The sequence below is a fragment of the Mauremys mutica genome, chromosome 9 (assembly GCF_020497125.1).
Source record: "Mauremys mutica isolate MM-2020 ecotype Southern chromosome 9, ASM2049712v1, whole genome shotgun sequence".
In the NCBI taxonomy this organism is placed as follows: domain Eukaryota; kingdom Metazoa; phylum Chordata; order Testudines; family Geoemydidae; genus Mauremys; species Mauremys mutica.
The window spans coordinates 9,883,457-9,900,935 of record NC_059080.1 but is presented as its reverse complement, the minus strand read 5'-3'; the positions used below and the strand labels follow the sequence as shown (position 1 = coordinate 9,900,935).

At 40.6% G+C, this 17,479-nt stretch overlaps 1 protein-coding gene across 4 annotated transcripts in view; it reads right to left on the bottom strand.

The window, feature by feature from the left end:
- The window catches only part of AFF2 (AF4/FMR2 family member 2), a 492,794-nt gene that overhangs the window by 282,710 nt on the left and 192,605 nt on the right, over positions 1-17,479 (bottom strand). Inside the window, exon 1 of one of the 4 annotated variants that reach the window (XM_045031553.1) lies at positions 595-670. The exons of the other annotated variants lie outside the window; for them this stretch is intronic. The gene's annotated coding sequence lies outside the window, so the exon portion shown is untranslated. Of the gene's footprint in view, positions 1-594; positions 671-17,479 lie in introns of those variants that run through there. 4 annotated transcript variants of the gene reach the window in all.

Genomic DNA, 17,479 nt, shown 5'->3' with positions numbered 1-17,479 from the left:
GAATGAGCCATGCAACTACCATGGAAGAACCTTCTCCAGTACCACCCCACACTAGAACCCAAAAGGGGTATCATCAAAAAGTTACAGCTCAGACTTGATGGTGGATCACATCCTGAAAGAAATCTTTCCCAACCCCCCCGCCTTTGCCTTCAAACAAGCCCCCAATTTAGCCAAGTTCATCATCAGAAGCAAGCTCCCCACAGTCCAACTCAAAGTGCCACCAGACTCTGCTAGAACAACAGATACAAAACCTGTAGACTGCTACAATGATCTATATCCCTCAGAACACACCTTTCAAGATCCATGTCTTCTACACATGCCTACCACATGTGGTGTACCTCATCCAGTGCATCAAATGCTCCAACAATAACTATGTGGGTGAAACCAGACAATCATTACTCTCTGAAATGAACTCTCACAGAAAAAATGATAAAAGATAAAAACACCCTATCACACGTGGGTGAGCGTCTTCAAAGGAAACCTGCACAACACCTCTGAAAGATGAGCCTGGAAACATAAATTCCTAATTCTGCTGGGCACTGAAAACCATGGACTCAGTAAAAGACACCAGATTTATGGTCATTTGTAACACACCCTACTGTCTGCTAAGCCTTAACTGCCCACTTCATTTTAAGTGGTCTTCTACAGCATATGTGAACTTCTTATGCTTAATCTGTCCCATCTTGTATCTAATTTAGACACTATGGTTACCTTCTCCAGACCTGAAGAAGAGCTCTGCAAAGCTGGAAAGCTTATCTTTTCCACCCACAGAAGTTGGTCCAATAAAAGATATTACCTCACCCACCATGTCTCTAAATAGAACTAATCATTCTAAAATTAAAAAACACACAAAATCTGCCATTTCCAGATGGTGCTTTCTGCCAGAAAAAAAAATTCAGTACAACTTGTCTATAAGTGTGCATGTATAAATATGTAGGCATGCTGTGTGCCTACATGTACATTCACACACACACACACAGAATATACCTATATGGAGAAGCAACTATGGCGTCAACCAGGCACAGTGACATCTTCAGTTTCCTTTAACTGTGTAACACTTGCCTACATCACAACATTCTACTGTAGCCAAGTGTGATTCAGAACAACTATTTCAATCCCGCATACTCATTAACATTTAGTTGTGGGCATAGGTAAGTTGGACCACTCATGCATTCCCAGAATACTGGACATTCCAGTACTTCCTGAAATGATATAGGCCAGGGGTAGGCAACCTATGGCACGCATGCTGAAGGCAGCACGCAAGCTGATTTTCAGTGGCACTCACACTGCTGGGGCCTGGCCACAGGTCCGGGGGGCTCTGCATTTTCATTTAATTTTAAATGAAGCTTCTTAAACATTTAAAAACATTAAAAAACCTTATTTACTTTACATACAACAATTGTTTAGTTATATATTATAGACTTATAGAAAGAGACCTTCTAAAAATGCTGAAATGTATGACTGGCACGTGAAACCTTAAATTAGAGTGAATAAATGAAGACTCGGCACACCACTTCTGAAAGGTTGCTGAGCCACTCTGGTGGGATGACCCCACCCCTGCGTACAAGGTCATGCTGCATAGACGATGCCATTTTGAAGAGCATCCCCCAGGGCCGGCTCCAGGGGTTTTGCCGCCCCAAGCAGCCCAAAAAAAAAAAAAAAAAAAAGCCGCGATCTGCGGCAATTCAGCGGGAGGTCCTTTGCTCCGAGCAGGAGTGAGGGACCCTCCGCCGAATTGCCGCGGAATCCCTGAAAGTGCCGCCCCTCTCCCGCGTTGCCGCCCCAAGCACCTGCTTGATAAGCTGGTGCCTGGAGCCGGCCCTGGCATCCCCGCACTGGCTTGACCGCAGAGGCATGCTGCATGCGATATCACACTGAAGGGGCACAGCAGCTTGCTGTTCAAAATGGTGTCCTCGTATGATACCAGGCAAAACCATGTCCAAATCTGTCTCAGTATCGGACTGGGCCAAACCACCTAAAAAAGAGGACTGCCCAGCTTAAAATGGGGTGAATGGTCAGCTTAGACCTAGGGGGGTGATTAAAAAAATGTTTCGCATAGTGCTGTTCAGAAGGGAAGGATGTTAGGTTAGTCGACTTTCGCAGCAGATAATTCTGCACACAAGCAACCAAACAAAAAAGGTCTATTGCCTCAGAGTAGTGATAGCAAGACGTCAGTTATCTGTATGTCAGCTCACTATGTGCACCTGTCAGACCTAGATGACAAACTGAGAGATCACATCTACTTCTCTCATGAACAGGACTGAAGTACTTTCGTCTCTTGTCTTTGCAAACTACTTCCTGCTCCTCTGAGAGAAAAGATGTAATTAAAACACTGAAGAGGAAAAAAAAAATAAAAGAAGAGGAGATGCATGTTTCCACTTGCATTGACAACCCCTCATGTGACAAGCATTAAGGGACACTTCTGTGCTTTCAACCCCTATTTGATTTGTTATAAGACTTTTGGCTCTATTTTGTGTCAGTTAATTAGCTACAAATTCCAGATGACAATTTGAATAGCAGATTGAGTATGCACACTGACGTTTTCTGTTGTGAGAAATATTTGCCTGCTAGATTTTATATATACATGCCTACACACGCACACACTTATGTAACAGAGAATAGTGAATTCTAATATCCTGATGAGAGTGAATTTAATCTCCACAGAGCTCTACTGCACTTGGAAGATAACCAACTATCTACAACTTTTGCCTTTTTAGCTCAGCGTGATGTTGTATTGGAAGCTTCACATGGAGAGATATAATGAGGAATGAACTGCACAGTGATGAGGCTTTGACAGTGTATAAAGTCACTGATTTCTGAGTGAAACCACAATTACTAATTTGAAGCACCAGCTAATTAAAACCACAGCTATGTATTTAGCCTCTTGTTATACCTACTGCAGTTTATAATTATGAGGACCTCTTTATCTACTCAATTAAAGTTCTTATGATTCAGGCAGGTTGTGTTTGAACCTGCAAGACCCACAGAGACTGCAGGAAAGCATATGTCTATCTCCTGATGATTCCATGTATCCTTAGACTTGCATACTTGTTTTCATGCAGGGAGGAGAAAAAAAAAGACAGACTAATGCCACAAAGACAATCAGAAATATGAATTAATAATCGGTTTGAGCAACTCAAGATCATTCATGCTTGGAGTGAATAGGCTTGAGTATAGTTTATTAACAGGATGTAAAGCCACCTAAGTATGTGAGGCTGAGTTAAACTAGATTTTCATTGCTACTTCCCATTTTCAGGTTGGAAACTCAAATGCAACATCATTTTATTTAGTTCGTTTTACAACACATTCTGCCATAATGATATCACTACTTTGGGATCATTTGCTAGTGTAAAGTTATAGGACAGCACTATAGTCAATGCTACTATTGAATTCTTGTAGAAATTATAGCATTATTTACTAATTTATTGAGGAAAAATAAAGGAAATTAAATTACTATACCAAAGCCACTTACTGTATTATTATTGCTAGCTACAAGCTAGATTGTGGCAGACTATACATCCACAGAGACATAACGGGAAGAAAGAATCCTCACTGCACCTCTTCATGGGCTATCTGGATCTTGTGTCCAGATATGTGGGAGTAAGTGGGTGCTACACACTTTCTACTGCCCACTCTGGGGCAGGTGGGTAGAAATTGGGTGGAGTCTTGGCACCACTCTGCTCCACAATCATCTTGGAAAAATTTAGCTGAGTCTGTGTGGGCGTGGGTGGGGGGTATTGTAATTTTCTACTTGTACAGACCAGTTGGAAATGTCAACCCCATACTCACCCCCAAAGCAAGGGGGGAACAGTGCCTCAGAAAAGTGTTTCTAAGACACAATGCCTCTTGGAGTAATGCAGTTTACACACCAGTTTACACACTCAGGAATGTTCCTAAAGGCATAATATAGTGTTAGAACTCCAGCTTGCTTACCTTATTCATGAAAGACATGTCCACTGACTTCAATAGCAAGTTTTGTCTAAGAACTGCAAGATTGGGTCACAGAATGATAGTATCCCCATGGAAGGGATCTCGAGACATCTTCTAATCCAGTCTCTTACACTCAAGGCAGAACGAGGTATTGTCAGCAGTGTACTATTTCTTTTAGCAAACCTTTATGACACTATGGGCCCATTCTTTGTCCATTAATGTCCTCCGCAAGCAGAGATGACCCATGCCTGCCAATCATGGGGGGCAGAGTGAGGACATCTGGCTCAATCCACACGAGCATGCTCAGTACAAGCCAAGCAGCAAATCAGGGATGTGACCCCACTTAATCTCCCCACGTGACCCCACTTAATCCTCCCCATGCATCGCCTCTGTCCACAATACTTACCACTGAAGTCAGTGGAAGCAGGATGAGACTCCAAGAGTCACCCTTAGTTATGTGAGAAATCCCATTGAATTCAAAGTAAAAATTATTGATTTGGGTGACTAGGGGTGGCACTATCAGGATTTTAGAGGCTTACAAATGACAACTCCGGCCATAGTCTGTGGTAGAGCTTCAGGGCAAAATCCTGGCCTCACTGACATCAATGGGGGCTCTGACATTGACTTCAACTGGGTCAAGATTTCACCCTTAATGTGAAAATACAGTACTAATTTAGGCTTAGATATCTGAAAGCTGTGTCCTTTCTCAAGCACGCAAACTGTTCAGAACCCTGAAAGGAATCATTATACTATATTATTTCTGAGCAAAAGAGTAACTGTGGCATTTTAAGACTAGTTCATACATTTTATGAATCTCAATCAAATGGTTTATTCTACTTGATGGTGGTTATGTTACTAAGGCAAAATGATGAAACAGCATTAATTTAATGTGGCACAATTTCTTTAAAATTAATTAACTTTAATTAATATAGTATTTACTATATTAACTATGTATACAAAGGTAAATAATTCAGTGTTTTTCTACCAAACACGTTAAAATATTTCTCTTTTAGCAGATGTCCTCATGAAACCAGAAAAAATACATATTTAATTCACCCAAGAGACAAGCACAAGGCAGACGCCCACTCCCGGGGGCCCTGATGATGTTTACAAACTATTCCAATGTGCTGGTACATTTTATGACATCAGAAGAACCTCAAGTGAATTGCTGCCTTCTACACCATTTGCAAATATCTATATTTATCACATGTTCTGCAGTTCCAAGCACTGTTATTAAAAAACAAAAAAAAGTTAATTTTGAATTCTCCACTCACACTATGACATAAAAGCCTCAAGTATTTCCCAGCATGTAACGCATCTACACACTAGGAAGTGGTTGCTTAGCCATTTAGGTCAATGACTTATTTCTCTGGAAATTTATTTTTCTTGCCGAAATGCTCAGCACTAAACTAACCCTGCATTGCACATTAACTACAGAAAGCCACATATTTAACTTTAAAATGTACACAGATTAGAACAAGAATGAGGTCAGCCTTCCACTTATCCAAAGAGTGACACTATGATTGGATCTTAAGGTCATGGAGCACTGAGTACTGAGCCCGATGTTATCTCTGAGCTCTCAATAAAGCCTGATGAAACCTTTTTATAGCTTTTCTCCTCTAGGCTTTTTAAAAAAAAAAAACGAGTGCTGTAGGAAACTCCTCTACACAATTGTTGGGTGAAGGTCTCAAACAAAACTACCACTGTAGCTAACCTGCATAAAAGTAAATGGAACTGCATTTGACTCATATGCCACAAGCAAGGTCACAGCCTGCTTACTCCATATGCACCAGTCTTAGGAAGACTTGGTGAGCTCTGCTTCAGATTCCTGAGGTTTCCGATACAGCCTTGGTGGTATCTTTTCAGGTGACAAAATAAGGGAGTTAGAAGAAAACTTCACAGACAAAGATCCAATATTTTGGGTGAATCTGGGCTTAGATGCAGCTGATGATGATAACAACACTTAGATTTATATACATACACCACTTTTGTTATTAATTTTATTATAGATTTCTCTTACTAGATTTTCTATTTATGAGATTAATAACTGAACTGAAATAAACAGGTTCAAACAGAATGAGACACGTTCCCTTCCCAAAAAAGCTTACAAACTAAGGTAGGCAAAACAATCCAATGACACAAAAGTCTAAGTAAAGGATGTATGACTATATTCTTAGTGAAGAGTAAACGGTAGGAAGGATTCCTGGAAGAAACAAATTATAAAAAGTTACATGAAAGGCACAGACAGGATTTTAAGGATGGATTTGTCCAACAGGAAAATGGGAGGCTATTCCAAGCTTTGGGACACCAAGAATGAAGTCATGATGCTAGAAGTGGGAAAAAGTGGCAAAAGACTGGGAGAGCATAAAGGGAGAGAAAAAAAGAGGAGGATACAATGGGAAGAGATATGTAGGGGGATATGTAACATTACCAAGGGTCCAGTAGGTGAGAAAGAGCTTGAATGCAACACAGTAAGGGAAAGGAAGACAATGAAAGGTTCAAGGATGAGGAAGATGCTATCTGAGTAACACAAAAAGATGGCCCAGATGCTGTACATTGACACAGCTTCATTGAAATGAAGGAATTTACATCAGCTCTGGCTCAGCAGTTTTTGCCACAGCACTTTGGGGAGAGGTGAGAAGTTGGCTGAGAGGGGAAGTTACAAAATCAAGGCAAAAGATGGCAAAGTGCCGATAAATGTTTTAGTATTGGGAGTGGAGAGTAAGGGTTGATTTTGGTGATCCACCCTTTACTCTGCTCCACCCCCCCCACCCCAGCCCCATACTAAAACCTTTATCCAACATGAATTAGCAAGAGAGTGGATTTGGAGGAAGAGGGTAGAAAGAAGTGAGAGAAAGGATAAAAGACTGAAAGCTTTGGAGATGAGGAAGACAGCGCAGTTATCAATTGTGAAAATGAAAGGAATTGACAAAGAAGATCTTTTCTTGATAGCGAGAGAGGGAGACTGAGTTCGAGAAGGATGTTTTAAAGGGAGATGACTAAGACAGCTGACATGCCAGGGTAGGGTATGAGATACCGTGACAGGGATTCATTGGCAGAGATGTGGTAGTTGAAGCTATGGAAGTAGATGAGGTCTCTCAAAGAGGGGATGAGAAGGAGGAAAATGAAGACACCGAAGGACACCAACAGACAAGAGGAGAGGAGAAGTCAAAGAATCACAAAAGGCAGAAGGAGCTGCCAGAGAGATAGAGAGAAACCAGAAGAAAAGGAGAGAGCGATCAACTGTCAAATGCAAGAATAAAAACAGAGGAGTGTTCCTCTGACTTAGCAAGGGGGAGGCCAGTAGGCAGTTTGGGGACAGCAGAAGCCAGATTTGGAAAGAATCAGGGAAAGCTGCAGAAAGGAAATCTAGTCAGCAATAAAAGACAGCACCCTCCAGGACATCTGAATGGTGTTGCAGAATGACAGGTTTTTACAGATATTCAATACAATAGCCAAATTTGAAAAGACATACTACAGCTCTTTAGCATCCAGCCTCCTGACCGCTCAAATATAATTCTGTATCAGTTTTTCATTCTATCTTAAAAATATTGCGTACTGTTCAAATGAATTTCTTTCATAATTTAAGCAAATACTGTACTTGTCTTCTGTGGAAACCAGAAGTAAACAGGAGGTTTCCAAAACAAGGCACCGAGAACAGTGAATTTAAAACTTTTCTATTTAAATAATGAAAGTACTTGTCCAAGGTTGCTGCTTCCTCATTCAGCCTTTCAGACATCAGATACCATTCTTGTTTAGTTTTGATCAGACATTATGGAGGTTGTTGGTGTATGCGTCAAACACTTAGCACTCTGGCCCCAATCCATCACAGCACTTAAGTATATGCTTAACTTTATGCATGTGAGTAGTCCAACTGAAGTCAGCAAGACTCTGCATAAGAACTTTCCTTGACTGGAGCCAGAGCACTGGTAGTCTTTATTCGGGGTAAGTAAAAAAATATAAAACAAACAACTTTGAGGCACAGAGAGCAGTTCTCTCCTCTCCCAGTCTGTTGACCAGGGCTAATCCTGATTTACACACGAGTAAATGAAAATCAGGCCCAGGGTCTTTACTTTCATTGCAATTTTGGCATGAACACTGGACCAGGGAAATGGATTCAGTCAATAAGGTGATTACAAAAGCCAGACTTTAAAAAAAAATGTTTAGCTAAACACTCCTTCCTTACACATCAAAGGCTTCTACTACACTGTAAAATGATACATTTCACAAGCAAAATTACATTTTAAGCACTGACCAATCAGGCCACACTAGAATATACTAATTAGTTAAACAAAACAATTAATCATATATCTCTCACGTTCAAACATTTACTTTAATGCTGTGGTTTTTGAAGAATGAACACAACTTTTTTTAAAAAAAGTATCATAATGTATCTATCACTGAGTGTCAAGATCAATGAAGTTATTTTTTTTAAATGTTAGAATATTCTATCTTTGATGTTCAACAGCTATACAGAGAAACCCTCAAGATGGCCATTGGTTATCTCTTAATAATTTGCATTAAAAACCAATGTCATTCATTGTAGCATGTTTGATAAAAAATACTGGAGATTAAAGTCTCTGTACAAAATAACCCCCAGGAGACCCATAGACAATTTGTGGAAATTAAAGCCATGAGGTTAAAAACATAGCTAATATACATCACATTGTTATTTGTTTTCTTAAGCATGTAGAAAAATTTATTTTAGTTCAGTTTATGCCCATTTCAGTATTATGTAGCTTCAAATCTTTCCTCAACATGAATTTGGGAGGAACAAATTCTGGTACCTTTAAAGTAAGGAATGGATAGCAGAGATAAGCTCATGAATGGTAAAAAGTATAAAACAGGAGATCTTGTTTCAAAGGGGAACATTTATTGTTTCCTGTATCATAGCGCATTGTCTCTTGATATGATTAGTTATCAGTCTGAGTTATCAAAAACTAGTATGAAATAAAGCGTTTACGCAGTTATGCTTCATTGATGTCAGCTAGGGGAGCATGAAAATCTCCATGAAGTTGGGTAATTGATGTGTAAATCAGAGCTCAATCACTCTGTAATAGAAATGGTCCCACTGAAAATATGGTTGTTGAACACTATTGCACTGGGTGAAAAAATGAACGGAGTCAAGATAAGACTTATTTATTAAAAATGATAATAACTGGCAATTTGCACAATTTTCTCTTCCAGAGAGAAGTGCTGTCAGAAATATTTATATGCAAGCTACGGACCAATATATTCCGTTATCCTTATTTGGCAATAATTAACTGTTTCTGTTTTATTAAAATGCTCGGGGACATCGTTATGGATATTTAAAAAGCAAATTAAAAGAACACATTCATCCTTTGAAAGGCGACACATGTAAACGAAAGCAGTGATTGTAATTTGGTTAACAATGTGTGTTGAAGGTACATTTTGGATCGCTGTTATAATCCTCTTGTCATTTCACATTTGCTATATGGCAAGCAGCAAGGCAAAAACTGAAAAATACTTCAAGCCAAGAAAAAAGAAAACCCAAGAAGAAACAAAAATGGTTACAATATAACTGCTACTGTGAAATTCCTTAAATGACAAGGATCCACTAAAATATTTGCTAAATATAATACTTTCCCAAGATGCTTTATTTATTGAAGGATGTATCTGGCATTTAATACATCTAATAAGATAACATTAAGCCAGTATTATATTTTGTAAATTAAAACACGTTAAAGCATCAATATTGACCTTCCCAGAAAGGCTCGACATCCCAGTCTTCTAGTTAGTGCTTATTATACCACGCTGGTAAACTGTAACAAATTTATATACACATGTGTGAAACTCATCAGTGAGTCTTGGCACTAGATAAATTACCTACAGGATAAAGGAGCTGGATTAGAAGGCTGTGTTAGATGGGTAACCTGCTGTGACTGTAAGGGGACTCTGTCGCTGTGAGGGGGTAGACTAAGGAAGGAGTTTCAGCCTAAATTCTGAATTTCCTTGCTCTGCGAGATTAACAAAATGGGCCTATTTCATTTTTACAGCCATATTTTCTCCACTTATGTCTTTTGGGATGTCAAGTTCCTTCAGAACTGACATTATGACAATGAGCCCATTAAGGCTTAGGCAAGGTCTACATTATAATTCATACGCATTCAGAGTGTACACCCTAACAGCTTCTTAGCTGCCATTATACTTCAAATGCGTATTGACAGCAGCATTCTATGCATTCGTATATTATGGATGCATAATATGGAATGTTGTTTAGCTGTGTTTTGTGTATTATCCTTAATTTACATTTACAGCAAACACCGTATGGTGCCATGACTGCGTCTACTTGTGAATTTATCAGCAAATAGCAAGTATCTGCATATTGCTGAGGCATAATGATCATTTGATGTAGTAAAAGATCTTCTGAAACAATAGTTGCAATTGATTTTTAAATTTTGAATATCTCAACTGTATTTAGGGTGACCAGATGTCCCAATTTTACCGGGACGGTCCCGATTTTTGGGTCTTTTTCTTATATAGGCTCCTATTACCGCCCACCCCCGTCCTGATTTTTCACATTTGCTGTCTGGTCACTCTAACTGTATTATTACAACATTTTTAAATACCTCAAAAGGTTACTACATTTTATACATTTTAAAAGATGAAAGATGTTCTAATAGTATGGGGACACACACACAAATTCAATAATCAAGTAATATTTAACACACAAGGGTTGTGTTGCTAAATAAGAGCAGAACACATTTTCTGAAATCTTCACTTGACTCTTACCAGTATTTTTTCATAATTACTATAACAGATTCTAATTAACATTGTTACTCAAAGTATTTGGTACATATTTTTTCCCAATACTTAAAAAAAAAAACTACTCCTCCTCCTCATTTTACTGGCATTTCATTGAAACAATGCCAGACAATCTGTAGCTAGAAAGAATTAAAGTGAGCTTTCTAATATAAAACAATCATTGATTAGCACGTATTCTTGGAGCCAGATGAATCAGCACACTCAAATGATGAAGTACTTTATCAGAGAAGCACACCCTTCTACTGGTCTAATAAATGCACTCATTTACTGACAGGTGCCTCTACACATCCGAGCACATTCACACACTGTGTGGCTCTTTGGCCACATGTTCTTTATCTTGCAGCGTGTTCAGAAACAATAACACAGGTAAAATCACAGTTTAACAGGATTACTCTTCATATCATTTGCCAGTTTTAGACTGGAGAAGAAATGTGCATGTGCCTTTGTAAGTAGCGGATGAATGCACATTGTTTGGCTATACTGAAAGAACAGGAGATACCTGATATGGTTTTAACCAGACCATATCTCTATTATTATTTATCTGGGAGTACCTGGCAGATAAAAGTGTACAGTGCAGGTAACTCTATGATCATTCAATATCTACCCAGGGGCTTCCACCAGCCCCCCTTCATTTTCCATCCAAGTCCCCCAGCCAACCCATTGTGGGGACCTTACCATCCCCCCCTCGAACAAGGGTTAAGGTGGGCTATAAGAAAGGGGGTTGGTTCCTTGATGTGTCAGTCACAGGTGCCCCAAACCACACACCCCATTCTACTCCTTTAACAAACACCTCCTTCTTCAGTCCTTTACCAAGCTGCTTATCTGGCCCCTGCATCCCTTCCCTATGGAGTACCTGCATTGGCCATCCGCCCCACACTTACATCATGAGTTGCAACATCATAGCCTAACTCCCGTCCCTACTCACCATAACAAAGCTCTCCCTGATCCCACTGTGGGGAAGGCAGAAAAAAAAAACCCCACTCCTACTAGACCAATCTGGGGGTGAGGGAAAAATTCCTTCCCTGCCCTCCTAGAAAGGCATGACTAGCGCGATGCCCACAGCAGGTCCTGACCAAACCTGGTATTTTGCCACCTCGAAGGGAGGGAGGGTGGGTGCTACTCCGCTTGGTCCGGGGAAAAAGGGCTTCTCCCACAGGGCTTGTCCCTTTTCAACTCCCCAGCATCACCATGCTGACCCACTTCCCTTTTTGCAGCAGCTTCAGAGCCCCTCTTCCCCCCCTGCCGGCAAAGTGCTATTCCCCCTCCCCCAGCAAGCTGGACAACAGCCCCCCTCCCCTGCTTTAAGGTGCGGTGCGGTCACTGATCCAGAGCACCAATGTGTAGGCAAACAGTGTTGGAAGTCTAATATAATGTTATGTATTGTTATTTGCTTCTTGGCTAGAGGTATTATCTTCCAGTAAATTATTCCTATCTCAGTTGAAACCCTCCATAATTGCTTTCATTTATTGTAGTAATGTCTACTAGAAAGGAAAGAGCTGGTCAGATGCAAGGCTCCCTCATTTCAGATTCAAGCAAATATGCATCCCCTATTCAGCGCTGCTATAAAATATACCATCCGCCTTGCATAGAGAATAGCAATTTACAAGAGCTGTAATGATTTTGTGGCCACACAAGACTTCATGATTAAGTGGGAAAGAACCTAGAACCTTCTGCTCCAAAATCTTAACCCTCCCCATCACTTGACATAAAGGGGAATCAGTCACACTTTATATTAAAGTACAATGTATACATTTTTATAAAGGATTAATACATGATTAATAGATATTTTACTAAATGGTTAACCAATTGCTGCAGAGTCCAACAGGTCAGCAGCTTCCTTATAACTATTATTAATACTTCTCTACTAATGTGCTTATAGCAATTTATAACACATATTACTTATGTATGTAACATGCTTATAATGTCTTTCATTATTTATTAAGCCTTTATACAATATTTATAAATAGAACCCTAATATAAAGCATAATGAAAGAATCTTTAACTGCAGAAGTATTAAAGGCTATTAGGAGTATTAGGGTTTATATCCTCTCTAGAGGCCCAATCCAACTTCCATTGACATCAATGGAAGTTTGCCCCAGGAATTCAACAGGTGTTAGAATGGATCCCATTACTTATTGGTGAGATGATCACAAGCACATGAGCAGGTCTGACACTGCCTCTAGAGAACAATGGTGACGTGCTGGTACCAAATACCAAGTTCGTTATATACTCCTCATAGTTAGGCAAAACTCATCATCAACAGGCTGTGGTTCAAAGGTCTCCATAGCTAATAACTGGGCATCAGTTTTAACAGTTACATGGCCTCATAGATTGCATTGTCATTGCTTATACCGCACACAATGGTTGCACAGATTTCCTGTTTGACAACAGAGGATACAATTTAAGAACTTCTTCTAAAAAGAATCTCCAGTAAAACAACCCCACAGAACATCATCACTTAAGTGAAAAGAGAATCTCCATTAGTTTTTACAGTCTTAGGGTTTATATCCACTGCAGACCAGCCACCAAACGTGGAATAATCAAATTCGTTTAGTGTGGTCCCACCTGCGATCTAGCAGAAAGCAGTGATACACATACACACTAGGCAGTAAATCACAGCACCTGAGGCACTAGGAAAGATTAAAGCAAACATACCATCTTTTAAGAAAAACGTACTTCATACAGGAATTATGTTGTGTTTGATGTATTATTAACAAGAAAGTTAAGACAGGTGTAGCATGCATTGGGATTTGAAAGCCAATAAAGGTCACTCACAAGTCAGGGCACTATCTCTCTTCCTTAGATGGACCAAAACCACAATCTCATATCTGAAATGGTTGGAATGTTTAGGCTGGGTCTGATTTAAATGCCTAGGACCAAGACTGAGCTCGCTTTAGTTCCAGGTCAGATCCAAACATAGTAGGTGACTATTTTTCCCCCCAAATCAGACTTTAACAAACTCACAGAACTAACTGTGATTGCAGAGCCATTGGCCATTATCTTTGAAAACTCATGGCAATTGGGGGAGGTCCCAGATGACTGGGAAAAGGCTAATGTAGTGCCCATCTTTAAAAAAGGGAAGGAGGAGGATCCGGGGAACTACAGGCCAGTCGGTCTCACCTCAGTCCCTGGAAAAATCATGGAGCAGGTCCTCAAGGAATCAATTCTGAAGTACTTAGAGGAGAGGAAAGTGATCAGGAACAGTCAGCATGGATTCACCAAGGGCAAGTCATTCCATGATTAACCTAATTGTCTTCTATGAGGAGATAACTGGGTCTGCAGATGAGGGGAAAGCAGTGGATGTGTTATTCCTTGACTTTTGCAAAGCTTTTGATACGGTCTCCCACAGTATTCTTGCCGGCAAGTTAAAGAAGTATGGGCTGGATGAATGGACTATAAGGTGGATAGAAAGCTGGCTAGATCATCAGGCTCAATGGGTAGTGATCAATGGCTCCATGTCTAGTTGGCAGCCGGTATCAAGCGGAGTGCCCCAAGGGTCGGTCCTGTGGCCGGTTTTGTTCAGTATCTTCATTAATGATCTGGAGGATGGCGTGGATTGCACCCTTAGCAAGTTTGCAGATGACACTAAACTGGGAGGAGTGGTAGATACGCTGGAGGGTAGGCATAGGATACAGAGGGACCTAGACAAGTTAGAGGATTGGGCCAAAGAAACCTGATGAGGTTCTACAAGGACAAGTGCAGAGTTCTGCACTTAGGACGGAAGACTCCCATGCACTACAATAGACTAGGGACCGAATGGCTAGGCAGCAGTGTTGCAAAAAAGGACCTAGGAATTACAGTGGACTAGAAGCTGGATATGAGTCAGCAGTATGCTCTCGTTGCCAAGAAGGCTAACAGCATTTTGGGCTGTATAAGTAGGGGCATTGCCAGCAGATCGAGGGACCTGATCATTCCCCTCTATTCGGCATTGGTGAGGCCTCATCTGGAGTACTGTGTCCAGTTTTGCCCCACACTACAAGAAGGATGTGGAAAAATTGGAAAGAGTTCAGCGGAGGGCAACAAAAATGATTAGGGAGCTGGAGCACATGTCTTATGAAGAGAGGCTGAGGGAACTGGGAGTGTTTAGTCTGCAGAAGAGAAGAATGAGGGGGGATTTGATAGCTGCTTTCAACTACCTGAAAGGGGGTTCCAAAGAGGATGGCTCTAGACTGTCACCAGTGGTACCAGGTGACAGAACGAGGAGTAATGGTCTCAAGTTTCAGGAGGGGGGGGATTTAGGTTGGATATTAGGAAAAACTTTTTCACTAGGAGGGTGGTGAAGCACTGGAATGGGTTACCTAGGGAGGTGGTGGAATCTCCTTCCTTAGAGGTTTTTAAGGTCAGGCTTGACAAAGCCCTGGCTGGGATGATTTAGTTGGGGATTGGTCCTGCTTTGAGCAGGGAGTTGGACTAGATGACCTCCTGAGGCCTCTTCCAACCCTGATATCGTATGATTCTATGATTCTAACTGATAGGTAAGGTCATGGGAAGAAAATCTAAGGAGGAAAGGAGTTCAGGAGTGGCAGTTTCTCAAGGAGACAATATCAAAGGCACAACAGCAAACTATCCCAAGGTGAAGGAACGCTAGGAAGAACAGTAAGATGCCAATATGGCTCCATCAGGAGATCTTAAAGACCTGAAAATCAAAAAAGAATCCTACATAAAGTGGAAGCAGCAAAGAATCCTGTGGCACCTTATAGACTAACAGACGTTTTGCAGCATGAGCTTTCGTGGGTGAATACCCACTTCTTCGCATGCAAGAAGAAGTGGGTATTCACCCACGAAAGCTCATGCTGCAAAACGTCTGTTAGTCTATAAGGTGCCACAGGATTCTTTGCTGCTTCTACAGAACCAGACTAACACGGCTACCCCTCTGATACTACATAAAGTGGAAACATGGGCAAATTGAGTGCAAAAGGAATAGCACAAGCATGTAGGGACAAAATCAGAAAGGCTAAGGCACAAAAATGAGTGACACCTAGTCAGTTAAAGGCAATAAGAAAGTAATTCTTTAAATACATTAGGAGCAAGAGAAAGACATTGAAAAGCATAACTCCGCTATGTAATGGGAAAGGAGAGCTAATAACGAATGACATCAAGAAGCCTGAGATGTTTATGCCTATTTCCTGGAATAAAAAATTAGTGGTGACCAGATGCTTAACACAATTAATATTAACAAGGAGGAAGGCGCATAAGCCAGAACAGGGAAAGAAGGGTTAAAGAATACTCAGATAAGTATTCAAGTCGGGACAGCCTGACAAAATTCATCCTAGGGTACTTAAGGAGCTAGCTGAAGCAATCTTGGAACCATTAGGAACCATCTTTGAGAACTTCATGGAGGATGGGTGGGGGCCCAAAGGACTGGAGAAGAGCAACGATAGAACCTATTTTTAAAAAGGGGAACAAAAAGGACACAGGGATTATAGACCAGTCAGCCTAACTTCAGTACCCGGAAAGATACCGAAACAAATTATAAATAATCAATTTGTAAGCACCTAGAAGATAACAGGATAGTAAGGAATAGCCAACATACACTTATCAAGAACAAATCATGCCAAACCAACCTAATTTCCTTCTTTGACAGGTCTAGTGGATGGGGGGAAGCCATAGATATTCCACCCAATTCCACATGAAACTCTCATAAAGAAACTAGGGAAATGTGGTCTAGATGAAACTACTATAACGCAGGTACATAACCAGTTAAAAGAATAGTTATCAATAGTTTTCTGTCAAACTGGGAGGATGCGTCTAGTGGTGCCACACGGGGGGAGGAGGGGGTTGCAAGCACTTTGGAGAACAGGCTGGAAATTCAAAATAACCTTGACAAATTGAAAAAGTGGTTTGAAATCAACAAGATTAAATTCAATATAGTACAAAGTACAACACTTCAGAAGGAAAAATCTAATGCACAAATACAAAATGGAGAATAACTGGCTAGGCAGTGGTACTGCCGGAAAGAATCTGAGGCTTATAGTAAAACACAAACTGAATATGAGTCAATATGATGCAATTGTGAAAAAGGAAAATATCTTTCTGGGGTGTATTATCAGGAGGGTTGAATGTAAGACAGAGGAGGTCATCGTTCTACTATACTCAGCCTCTACTGGCGAGGCCTCATTTGGAGTCCTGTGTCCAGTTCTGGGTGTCACACTTTAAAAAAAGAGATGAACAAACTGAAGGGAGTCCAGAGAGAGCAACAGAAATGATAAAAGGTTTAGAAAATCTGACCTATGAGGAAGGGTTAAAAAAACTGGGCATATTTAATCTTGAGAAAAGAATATGGTGTGGCGGGGGAGGGGAGACGAGGGGGAGATCTGGTAACAGTCTTCACATATGTTAAGGACTGTTATAAAGAGGATGGTGATCAAATGTTCTCCATGTCCACTGAAGATAGGACAAAAAATAATGGGCTTAAATGGAGCAAGGGAGATTTAGGGTAGATATTAGGAAAAACTTTCTAACTATGAGGACAGTTAACCACTGAAACAGGCTTCCAAGGGAGGTTGCGGAATCCCCATTAGTGGAGGTTTTTAAGAACAGGGATAGACAAACTCCTGTCAGGGATGGTCTAGGTTTACCAGCTTCAGCACAGAGGGCTGGTCTAGATGACCTGTCAAGATCCCTTCATGCCCTACATTTCTATGATTCTATGCAGAGAGACTACAAGCTAGAGCAGAACATTTACACCCAGACTGACTAGAAACCCTGGTTACTACATACTGAAGAGCTAGTAAAGGGAATAATAGCAAGTAATTTGTGATTA